Source organism: Eptatretus burgeri, chromosome 8, assembly GCF_056783735.1.
Source record: "Eptatretus burgeri isolate ZD-2024b chromosome 8, Ebu_testis_v1, whole genome shotgun sequence".
Taxonomy (NCBI): domain Eukaryota; kingdom Metazoa; phylum Chordata; class Myxini; order Myxiniformes; family Myxinidae; genus Eptatretus; species Eptatretus burgeri.
Window position 1 is genome coordinate 64,042,411 of NC_140968.1, and position 12,895 is coordinate 64,055,305.

The window sequence follows — 12,895 nt, forward strand, 5'->3', positions numbered from 1 at the left end:
ACTACTCATACCAACTCTCTCTTCCTCATATGTGGTGCTTTCAATTGTCACACTGCCAAATGGCTGAGTGTTGGTACCTCTCTCACCAACCCTTCAGCAAAGAAATTTTGTGACTCCATGGGAGTGATTCAATCTGCGAACTTTCCAACCTGATTTCTCCCAATGGCAAATCCTCCATTCTGGACTTGGTGATGAGAAACTTCCCTGCTCATGTCTCCTGTCTTCCTCTGCTCCAGTTGGTTCATCTGATCAAATGCTTGTGAGATTTAACATCTCTCTGGCTATTATCAGACAGCCGCTTCAGCACCAATGAGACTGACAGATCACTCAGGTATACTGGCAGGGACAGCAAGCAGCCATCTCGCTTCAGGATTGGTCTCCTATATCCACCACCCCTGATATTAACTCAAAAAGGGGATTCTTCCACAGAAACATGCTCTCCCTCTTGTGCACAGATCAATCCCATCTCATCTTCAGTTATCCTACTCTTCTTACTGCCCATGGTACATTGAATCTTGTGATGAGGCAGTTGCTCTGAAACAACATTCCTTCTCTTCCTGAAAAGCAAACCCGATCGAAGGCAAACTCAGATCATTCCACAAAGCCAAGTCACTCCACTTTGGACAAACTGCTTCAATTCTCTCAACAATGGATGGAGACCCTCAATGTCAGCCATAAGATCAGGACCAACCTGAAAGATAAATCTCGAGCTTTCAATATAGTCTGGACTCTACCTTGCTCACCAAACTCTCTGCCTGTGGCATTCAAGGCCAGCTCCACACATGGCTTCTTGACTTCCTCTACTCTCGTATCCAATGCATTGCTCTCAATGAAATCCTCTCATCTCCACTACATGTCAAAACTAGAGTGCCCCAAGGCAATGTTTTAGGACCAGTCACATTACAAAACTTCATAAACGATCTCTGTGACTCTGGAAAATCTTCTGTATCTCTTTGCTCATGATGACTCCACCATCTGCCATGAAAATGCTCATTCTGTAGGTAGGCAGACAACAGCCTCTTTGCTCTCTTCAGACCTTGATAGAATCACAAGCTGATCAAAAACTTGGAATATGTCTTTCAATTCTAATCTCTAATCTCTAATCGCTATCTCTAATCTCTACCTCTAATCACTATCTCTTATCTCTATCTCCATCTCTAATCTCTATCTGTAATCTCTAATCTCGATCTCTAATCTCTCATCTCTATCTCTATCTCTAATCTCTATCTCTAATCTCTATTCGCTAATCTCTATTCTCTAATCTCTATCTCTAATCTCTATTCTCTAATCTCTATCTCTAATCTCTCATCTCTATCTCTAATCTCTATCTCTAATCTCTATCTCTAATCTCTATTCTCTAATCTCTATTCTTTAATCTCTAATCTCTATCGCTGTCTGTCTCTCTCGCTCTCTCGCTCTCTTGCTCTCTCGCTCTCTCATCATCTGGCAAACCCTCCTATCCATGTTCTTAACAATCCTCTTGAAGAACTTCAGTCACTCAAACTTTTATGTCTCACTATCAGCTGCAATCTTTCCTGGGCAAACCACATTTCTAAGTTGGCCTCTAAAGCCAGCTGCTGACTGGGCAGCCTCCAATGTGCATAGTCCTTCCGTGGCACACCTGAATCTTATCCAGTGACACAGACTGCATCCGCAGCTTTATGGAGTACTGCGCTCTATTGCCCTGTGCTTGTGCCCCTGCCTCATACCTTGCTCAGCCTGTTGCCATAGAAACCAAGGCTTTCAAGATCATTGGAATCTCCCACAATGAAGCTGAGCCTATGGACCTCTCTCTTTCACATCACAGGCAGGTCGGTGGTCTTTCTGTCTTTTACCGCCTTTTTTCTGGTCTGACACCCTCTTCTTTTTCCATGCTCCCCCTCCCACTCCCCCCAAATCCAGAATCACTGCTCACCTCCATTTCTTGCAATCCTCTGTTTTTTTTTTCCTGTCTGTGGAACCAACTTCCACATTCTCTTCAATCTCATTGTTCCCTCCAGGTCCTCAAGACCTCTGTTTGCCACCATCTCAGATCATCACTCATCCAAAACCACAATCTTTTCTACCTCCAGTAACATCCCCAAGCCCACCTCTTTCCAAATTGCCAGTTTTTATCCCCCGCCGTGTGGCGGATGGTGGATATTGTCCGTCCGTCCGGCTGTCCGTCCGTCCGGGCGTCAACATTTATAGCTGTGAGTGTGATAACTCATAAACTGTTCGTCATATCGATTTGAAATTTGGGTCACACATGTACCACCTGAAAAGGAAGAACCCTATTGATTTTAGGCATGGCCGGATCCAAGATGGCCGACCAGGGCGGCCATCTTGAAAAAAATGTTTTTTGTAATAAATGGAAAACCGCTTATCTGATTTCAATTATTTTTGGTTACTATGTTCCTCACCCCTGGGGAACCTTTTCGAGATGATGACCAAATGGTGTCTTGTTTCCAATTCACCTCCCTCATTATCTGGAATATGTAATGACCTTTTTCATTCAATGGCAGGGGATTCCCCATCTCTGATGGAAAATTTATTTCCTGAGTTTCCTTCTGTATCCATCTTGTCCACCCCATGTGCCTTTCCCCTCATTCTTGCCGGCATACCTTGTTTGTCCAAGTTTCCAATTTTGTATCTCAACCCTGTTATTGGTGTACTTCTCCCCTCTTCTTCCACTGTTCTACCTTTTGTTCTGTTACATCCTGATCCCTTCTATGTTCTAGAATTTGATAGGTACCTTGGACTCTGGAAGTATTTTGGATAGAGGGGTAAATTAATATAGGCAGAAATATGTAGGCATGAGGGGACCTGATGGCCTCCTCCTGTGTGAAACTTCCTTGTGTTTCCTCCCTGGGAATACCTTGTCACATGACCAAATTGAGGGACTGGATAGATAACTGGAGGGATAGTAATAATTATTACATTAAAATGATGATACTAACTGTCACCCACTCTTACCTTTGACCAAAAAAGTCAAGCTGAGGTCAAAGTGTCATGGCTGGTCATGACAAAGGTGGACCCTATTGGCATGCATTCCACTGACAGCAATGAAAGGTGCCTTGGCAACCTATCCTATCTTCCAGCACATCAAGGTTGTCTGCTGATCCTGGCATAATTCTCCCTGGTTCCTAAGGAAGCAAAACATTAGGTACATATATGTTACCGTTTGCTTGATATTTTTGAAGAATACCATTAGCGATGCTTGTAGCCATTCTCGTTATGGTGTCCATCAACCAATTGTATCACCAGAAGCATGGAACAAGTCTACCAAATTCTCTGATCTGGTTGCCTGATGCAACATCATTCCTCAACTCACATGTTTTGATGTCAACTTCTTTCCCTTCGATCCTGAGAACACTTTATCCTGTGCAACATTTTGTATCCTGTCCTTTGTAGCTTCATTGTCTTTCTTCATTTCTTCAGTATCCACAATAGCCATTCCAGCAAATAAAACAGAAAGAGATACAGATTCTCTAGCACGTTAACTGCAACAGATTCATGTGTGATGAGCCTGCATGCAGATGCATGTCCAGGAGTAGCCTCTCGGACTCTACACACATGAAGTGCTGAATGAACAATATCCTGCAGATAGTAATTGTTATTGGACAAGGTCTTATACCGTCACCTAAATCATCCTCTTCATCTTCCCCATGAGCCTTTGTCAAGAAATTGACCCAAAGCTAGATAAGCTAGCAATTTATGGCAGAGTTCTTGAAGACTGAAATCTGTACAATGTTGTCCCTCCTTCTTCACCATCCTTTCAAACTCAACCAGACATTGTGTGTGATATGTGATACAAGGTCGATGACATCAACTGTCCGAACTCGCATAACAAAGTATTCCTGGGAAAGATGAAGGAGCCTCTCAGTTATGTTCATAGTCATGATGTTATCTTGGTTGGGTTTGTCCTTTTATTGACAAAACATATAAAGGTCCCAATTAATTGGTGATAATTTGTGTCATTGGCTTCAGTTAGAAGAGTCCAATGTCAGCTCATCATATTCACTGATGGCTCTTGCAGAAGACTTGCTGTTGTCTTTGTTGAGCTTTCTCCGCAGCCTGTTCAAATGGCTCTCTGAGGAAAAGTTGATATTGCAGATCTTGTGCCATTAACCTCCAAATCTCTCCAGTCATGGCCTGAAATATTCTTGAGTCAATTTAGAAAAGGTAAAGAAGCTTCACCAGTTAGCCTTTCCCATTCACCTGCGGAATCCTCAATGCGCTTCTTCCCATCTTCAAAGCTCACATTTAGCTGTTCGCCCACTTCTCTTGATTTATTGGCAGAAGAGACAGCATGAGTAATCAATGGTGGAAGACGAATCTCGCTTTCCCTTAAGCGTAGTAAATGGAGGGATAATGTCATCAGCCATCTTTGACATCTGCCGAAAAAAACAAAACACCACCAACCTGAAACCCCTACTGCAGAAGCAAAGCACAACATGACATTGGCATTGCAAAATCAATAATGGTAGAACTAAGCTGTAGTTTTGGTCAAGTTCAATAATACATGTTAAAGATGCAAGAAAGGTACTTAAAAGCAACGGCAGACACTATGACTCAAAGACTGACAAGAAGTGTACATAAATGGAGGGTGCATCAAGCCAAGTTTAACCCTGTGAGTGCCGAATACGATGGACCAAACATTTTTAAACGTTTTTATAAATCACAAATTTGAGGACGTTGTCAGTTGCCAAGTATTTTGCGATTCAAAATGGCTCAAGCGATATTTGCATTTTTCTTCAGAATTTTATTCACAATTTCCTATTATTTTCAATCTTTACAGCACTGTAACTCATTAATTGGTCAATATTTTGTCTCTATCTCTGTTTTTTTTGAAAGCATACCGATTGATCTTTTTTGATGAAAATTTAAATTTGACCTCGATTGACCTTTTGTCCTCAATATTTGACCTTCAATGTTAAATGCCGTGATGTCAACCAACTCAATTTGAAACTTTGGACCACGATGACACTTTTCAACATGGTTGACAACTTTTAACAAAAAAATCCATCTAAACTTAATGTAAGCATATTTCTAGAGATCGGACAATCGACTAAAACCTGACATTGTGGACTCCAAAAGTCACGGGGCCTGCAATAATCCAAAACACGAATAACCGAGCAGTAAGAAAAGTTAGTGCTGGGTGCGATGCTTAATTTGTTTAACTAATGGATCCTACTTAATTTAATGCAGTGGGGAGGAAATCTAAAGATCCCCACAGCTTTCAGTGGAAACTTATATCTATCCCAAGGGGGAGTGGGGCGTCAGGAGAGTGTGGTGAGGGGGAAAGAATAAAACGAAGAAAACAGAAGGAAGAGCGTTTAAAAAGAAAATTGGGGGCAGTGAGTGGGGGGGGGGTGGTTCAATATTTATTTCAGAGACCACATGGGTACAGGAAGGGATGGATTCCAGAACACCAAGAGGGTCCAAAACCAGACTTCCCCACATGCCTCAAAATGCTTTGAACCTACTCCACCTCTTCCCCTCGTAGCCACGAGCCAATCACATGCGGCCAACAGGGCTCCACTCTGCAGGCCTGGCCAAGCCTCGGGTGCTGCAAGACTGCAGCTCAGCCATGTTGTCTCTGCTGCACTCCACGTGTGCTGTATGATTAAAGTTTGATCTGATTGAAAACTACGCATTTTGGTTGGACACTCCTTGTGTGGAAGGAGGCAAGTAAGTCCTTATAAACTGCCCCACTGCCATAGGCTTGATTATGTTTCTTCTTCTTCTTCCTATTCTTCTTATTATTAGCCACCGTTGGACTTAGTTCGAAATGAGGTCTTATGAATTTGGTCTCGATTTTTGTGTCAGTGGGTACGTGCGTGTGTGTGTGTGTGTGTGTGTGTGTGTGTGTGTGTGTGTGTGTGTGTGTGTGTGTGTGCATGTGCGTCCACAACCATATCTCGGACTAGTCTGGACCGATATTATTTGTTCTTGATACAGAGGCAACACGTGATGGGATGGTATACGTATGTACGTCATGTTTTTTTCGGCATTTAATCCAAGATGGCCGATTGGCGGCCATTTTCGTTGAAAAACCCCCCCCCCCCCCCGGTGTCAAACACATCCTCAACCAGTTCTCGGATATGCATTTACTGATGTTGTTGAAACTTGGCACACATATAAAGAATGATGGCTTACATATGCACATCATATTTTTTCGAGATCACATCCAAGATGGCCGACTGGTGCCCATTTTCTTACTTAAATGTGTCCCCAACCATTTCTCAGGCGTGCATGGTCAGATTTTGTTTAAGCTTGGCGCAAGCACAGTTCATGATGGCATACACATGCACCTCACCATATTTTGTGATCTGATCAAAGATGGCTATCTGGTAGAGTGGCGGCCATTTTAGTTGTAGTACATAAATATGGGCTCATCCTTTAACTCCATGTAGCAAAATTACTAAAACAATGGGGGCTATGACATTTTTATGTCTTTTTTTACTTATTATTATTATGCTCTCCCTCCCACCTTTTCCTTTTTCTTCTCAGCCTTTTTCCCTTTTTCTTTTTCGTGGGACAGCCCCTCCCCCCACCTCTCCCCACTTTTGTGCTTTATCTTTAATATCCACTTCATCTGTCGGTGGTTCTCTTGTTGATGGGATCAGTTTTGGAACCTTTTTTTATGAATCTGAGTGATGTTTGCAACTTTTCATGCAAGAACAATCTGTGAAAGAAAGAGGAGAAAGGGTATGATATTATTGAAGCACAGTTCCTGAGGATTAGAGTATTTAAGCCAACAGAACCTGTTCCAAAAGAAGTGACAAGATGGATAAGAAACTTTTCCACTATGACAAGGAAGAAGCCCAAATACTGTTGGGGACATTCTGTGATGGAGAAAAGGGTGGGCACAAGAAGGGATGGATTTGGACTTTGGCCTTTTGTGTAAAAACAGAGTTCAAGAGCTCTCCTTTATTTTGAGCAGTATCCAGGATCACACCATCTTTTTTGATGGAAGGAATGGAAGATGACCTGATATGATGTTTTGCTCTGGCTATGTTTTTTTTTTTTGTATGCACTGTTAAGGCTCGTATGAGAGCGAACACACAGAACGTACAATAAAGAGAGCAGGAGACAAGAGGGGTGGGAGAGGGAAGGAAAAACCAGTGGGGAACAGAGACATGAGGAGATCTTTGGAAGGGAGAGAGATGGGGCGGGGTACACAGGGTAAACAAGATGGACACCACAGGGACTTTCAGGTCCTTACATGACAGGGACTTTCAGCAAGTTATACTCTTCCAAGGAGAGAAACACAATGGTTCTGAGCTGTGCAAAGAAACTGCAGGTAACCATCAGTAGGGCTGGCTTTCCAAGAGGAAAATGCAAATTGTTTTCCTGCGATGGACTCGCTCTACATATCAGTGTACCAAAGTAGAGATGATAGACAGAAAAATTGAATGCAGGATGGGATGAACTTGCAAAGACATACAATTTTTGCAACAATAGATTCTGGTATTTTGGAAGCAATTATTTTAAAGCTCTAATAGTATTGTTTATTTTGGTTCTCACATTGAGTTGGAGTCAAAAGTGCTTTTGTCTGCCAGACAGAATAACAGGTGCTGATGTTGATGGACGATTATTTTCATATGCCAATAAATTAAACCACCTGGTTGTAGAAAAGCCAAAGAGAAAGTTGTCTTGTTAACCCTCTCACTTTACTCCCATCTTCTCTCAAACATCTTTCATTTCTCTCCCAGTCCTCCCAGTCTCCCTTGCCCTCCATTTTCTCTTCAACGACAATTACTTTCATTATTTTTAATTTTAATTTCCTCAATTTAAGCTCACCCCATCTTGCACATATACAGGGTGTTTCAAAAACAGTGATTCAACTTTAACTGTTTATTTACAAAGAAACAGAAACCTCAGGAATGTGAACCAAACATTTATTGAAAGCTTATGACATGGTATTTTCTATGGCTGATGTCTATTGCAGTAAGTCACCGCTGGAGTTAGTGAGAGCCCAAGGTCTGAAATTGGCATTCATACAAAATCCTTGTAATTGACGTTGTCAATGTGTGCCCCTCCACAGGTCAGACAGGCATTGATCCTAACTCCAAAGTTCTGTCAAACTTTCCTGTAGGTCTCATGTGGCACTGCCTGGAGGTAGTCTGACACCTCCTGCTTCAGATCATCCAGTGTGACATGGCAGTTGGTGTAGACAGAGCCCTTGGCAGCCCCCCAGAACCAGTATTCCAGAGGGTTTAAGTCTGGGCTATAAGTCAGAGTCAGAGGGTTTAAGCCCAATCATGAGCGGTACCCAGGGCAATGAGGCAGTTTCTGAAGAGTTTCCACAGGAAAGTGATGGTGTCACCAACTGTATGCGGGGGTGTACCATCCTGCATAAATCAGGTCATGCTGAGCTGGTTTGGGGTGACCTTTTGGGCTGGATCATTATGGAATTTCTGGAGCATGGCCTGGTATCTTCTCAGGTGGTTCTGCCCCCCAGAAATTGTTGTTGTGGTTGTTGATGGCACCGTTCAAGTAGAAATGGGCTTCATCACTGAACCAGATCAGGTTGATCCAGTTTGGGTACCGCTCCATTCTGTCACTGAGCCAATCGCACATATCGAGTCTCGTGTTCATGTCATCTTGACTCATTTACACTTAATAGAGATGATGTATGGAAAAAGCTACAGTTCCTTAGTGAGGATACGCCACACTGATGTTTTGATGCCTGGCTTCTGGGAGCGCCGGCGGTGGGACTTCTTGGGACTGTCCACTACAGAATCCCTCCCGCACGGCGTCGATGTTGGCTTGGCTCTTGGTTACTGATGCTGGCCTGCCACTGTTGCCCTTGTTGTGCACTGTACCCTTGTGCTCAAAATATTTCACAATATGTTGAATGGCACAATTTGTGGGTCCATCACGTGTTCTGAGGTCGTATTCCCGGCCGAACCTCCGGCAGGTATCTACATATGATTTTCTCTCATAATACAGAGCCACCACTTTTGTCTTCTGCTTCACTGTCATTGGCATAGTTGAGCTACAGAGCTAGAAATCGCAGGGAACAAATACCACGATAACACTGCCAAACCCTGAAAAGGAAAACGGTACAGGTCAAAAAACAAAGAAATGGCAGAAAGTCAAATTTGTATCAATCTTTTTGAAACACCCTATAATCAATGTGGTCCAAAAAAAAAGGTGACAATTCAAACCGACAAGCAAACAACTGAAAAGTAATTAATATTTTATCAACACAAAGCTCTATACCCAAATAAATAATTTACTAAGTCTGTGCCAAGATTCAGCAAAAAACGTGAATATTACGGACCGGATAAAACATGTTCCACAGCATTTTGGCCCGACAGACCGAACATGATCTTAAGAATAACCGATGGGTACCAATTGTTGTTCCAAAATATTCCTTGGCACAAAGTTTTGCTCTGTACCTCTGCCATGCTTCAAAAAAAACAAAAAACACATTCTTTCCTCTATGGAATAGAAATAATCCAATCATTGCCAACAAGACTTGCCAAAGTATTGCCATATTTTCCCAGCCAAAACCAAGACTTTTGCTGCCCTATAAAGCGGTGCACGTTTATCTATCTTTGTTGGCAAGGGGTCGGCAATAAACTGCCTAACCCTCGTTAAATGAGAACGAGAGATCTTTAATGCCCACCAACTAATGCCAGCAGGTGAGTACCCAGCTTAAGGTCCATTCGAGAGACAACGCACTCATTGATGCAATGTCTGCATGCTAAACAACAGGGTGACAATTTATACTCGAGTCAAGAATCAAACCCAGACGATATAGTTCACCCTTCCTCTGGGTTATCCTTCCAGCTTGCACATTTGTGTATAAATCACATTTTACTGAACAAATGAGGGTGCCATTTGGCACTGCTGGAAAAGCACTTTTTCATTTAAATGGAAACTTAAACACAGAAGGAGGGCCTTTAGTGCATGTCTGTAGTTTATTCACTGTGGGTAATGCTAATTGCACAGCTATTTCCAAGCTGAGAGTTTGGCAAGGATACCTGGTACCGGCACACACAACTGCTTAATCATTTCGAACGATACAGTGGGACCTGTGACATCTACAACCTAAATGCACATCATGGGAAAGCCCATTTCATATGACATAGCTCTGAGATCATGGATTGCTCCCTGTTGGCACTTCACAACAGCAGCAGCTTTTAGTTTAGCACAACTTTGTCAGGGATCCAAGCTAGACAATGTTTCAGTGGTAAGCATGCTCATAAGTGAGCGAGCCACCATGTAATAGTTTTTGTACATCTTGTCGAGGCTCGCATGAGAGCTAACACACAACGCACAGCAAGGGGAGGGGGGCAGGAGACAAGACGGGTGGGAGAGGGAAGGACAAAACAGTTGGGAACTGAGACATTAGGAGATCTGTGGAAGGGAGAGGGATGGGGCGGGGAACACGGGATATACAAGATGGACATTTCAGGGACTTTCAGGAAGGAAAGCAGTGAATTTGAAGGAGGTGGGTTTGAGGTGAATTAACGGGGGTAGAAATGATCGTAGTTTTGGATGATGGAAGACAAGAGGTGGTGGTGAACAGCTGTGTTGAAGGCCTGGAGGGAAGAATGGGATTGAAGAGAGTGTGGGAGTTTATTCCAAAGGTGGGGAAAAAGAGGAATGAAAGAGTGAGGGTGAGCAGTGTTTCGTGATTTTGGTAGTTTTACCAGAATGGGGTTGGTTGCTGGCGGACCTCAAGCACCCTGCAGAAATATGGGGGGGGGGGACATACCACAGTCAGAGCATTGGTGGGGGTGGGGTGTGAGACCGGAGAGGAGACAGTAGAAGACAGAAAGACCACTGACCTGCTTGTGGTGAAGAGTGTGAGGCCCAAAGACAGCCTCACCATGGCTGATGCCAATGATCCTAAATGCCTTGTTTTTTTTTTTGTAATCCTTGTCGAGGCTCGTGTGAGAGCTAACACACAATACACAGCAAGGGGCGCATGATACAAGAGGGGCGGGAGTGGGAAGGAGAAAATAGTGAGGAACGGAGACGTTAGGAGATCTGTGGGAGGGATGGGGCGGAGTGCACGGGGTATACAAGATGGACATTACAGGGAATTTCAGGAAGAAAAGCAGGGAATTTGAAGGAGGTGGGTTTGGGGTGGATTAAGGGGGGGGTAGAATAGATTGAGGATTTGGATGGGGGACGATAAGAGGTGGTGGTGAACAGCCGTTTTGAAGGCCTGGAGGAAAGAATGGGATTGAACAGAGTGAGGGGTTTACTCCAAAGGTGGGAAAAAAGAGGAATGAAAGAGTGACACAGCAGGGGAGGGGGGGCGAGACCAGAGAGGAGATGGTAGATGAAAGAAAGACCACCGACATGCCTGCGGTGAGAGAGTGAGAGGCCCAAAGACTCAGCTTCATCGCGGGAGATACCAATGATCCGAAATGCCTTGGTTTCCACTGCATGAAGCCGAGAAAGGTGAGAGGCAGGAACATCAGCCCAAAGGGGAGTGCAGTACTCCATCAGGCTGCAGATGAAAGCTTTCTATGTGGTCAGGAGCTCAGGTGGGCTGAGGAAGGACTTTGCACGATGGAGGATGCCCAGTCGGCAACTGCCTTTGGAGGATAAATTGGAAATGTGGCTTTCCCAGGAAAGATCATGGCAGATGGTAAGACCCAGAAACTTAATTGAAAGGACTTCTTCCAGAGGGTTGTTGAGAAAGTAGATGGGGGAGGGAGGGGGGTTCCAAACGGTCCTTTCAGAGAGATCTAGTGAGAGTGTGAGATTTGTCAGGATTGAAAGACATGTTCCACGTGTTGGACCAGTTTGTGATTTTTCCAGGTCTGCAGAGTGAATAGAAGTAAAAGTAAAATAAAGTAAAAGTAGAAGTACTTGAGTAAGTACAAGGGTGACTAGAACAGAGAGAGGGTGAGCAAGAGCAGAGGGGCAGGTTTTTAGGACACTTGGGCTGATGCCATCTGGACCAGCTGCAGAATCTGAGTTGAGCTTTGACAGCAAACTCTCCACATTGTCAGGAGAAAAGGACACAAAATCCAGGAACAGCTGGGTGCAACTGGCTAAGGTGAGTACAGAAAGTGATGGGTTTGGGACACAAGATTTAGATGCAAACACTGAGTTTAGGCATTCAGCCTTTTCACGTGCGGTATCAGCAGTGCGGCCATTTGAGTTAAGGGAGGGGAGGGAGGGTGATCATACACCAGAAACAGATTTGATTGGATGCCACCAGGATTTGGAGGAGGGAGAGAGGTTTGAGAGTTCAGACTTGAGATTAGAAAGATGTTGTTTTCTGGCTCTCCTAAGGGTAGACACACACTTGTTCCGAGCTTTATGGAAAGAACTGAGATTACCCTCAGTTGGGTTTGCTTTACATGAGGCAAAGGCAATTTGTTTCAGGACAACTGCCTTGCCACAAGTTTCAGTGAACCAAGGGCGGGAGGAAAGGGAGGACAACTGAAGATGAGAGGGGATAAATCTGCGCATGAGGGAGAGCAAGTTTCTTTGAAAGAATTCCCAGGAAGAGTTGATGTTGGAGAAAGTAGTGATGGGAAACCAGTCTAGAAGTTTGATGGGTGCTTGGAGACCCTGCTAGTCAGCCTGAGAGAAATGCCAGACTCGACGGCGGTGAGGTGGTTCTCTCATAACAGCCAGAGATGTCCACTTTGACAAGCATGTGGTCAGAAGAACTCATTGGAGCAGAGGAAGAACAGCAGATATTTTCAGGGAAATTTGTTAAAATCAGATCCAGAAGAGATCGAGTACCATTGGTTGCGATCCGCGTCTTGAAAAAGACCGATTGAGTCAGTCCCAATGAGTCACAGAAGTCTTTTGCTGAAGTGCCATGACAGGTGAGAGAGATACCCACACCAGCCAACTGACATGATGATAATTGAAGTCGCCACATATGAGGAAGAGAGAGTTTGAATGAGTGGATAGAAGTTGG

General features: G+C 43.9%; 1 long non-coding RNA gene across 4 annotated transcripts in view; it reads right to left on the reverse strand.

The window, feature by feature from the left end:
* Positions 1–7,885: 7,885 nt before the first annotated feature.
* Positions 7,886–12,895, reverse strand: part of LOC147021884 (uncharacterized) — a 39,040-nt gene continuing 34,030 nt past the window's right edge. For all 4 annotated transcript variants that reach the window (XR_015060983.1, XR_015060984.1, XR_015060982.1 and 1 more), the window contains one exon: positions 7,886–9,038. This is a non-coding gene — a long non-coding RNA (uncharacterized LOC147021884). The remainder of the gene's footprint in view (positions 9,039–12,895) is intronic.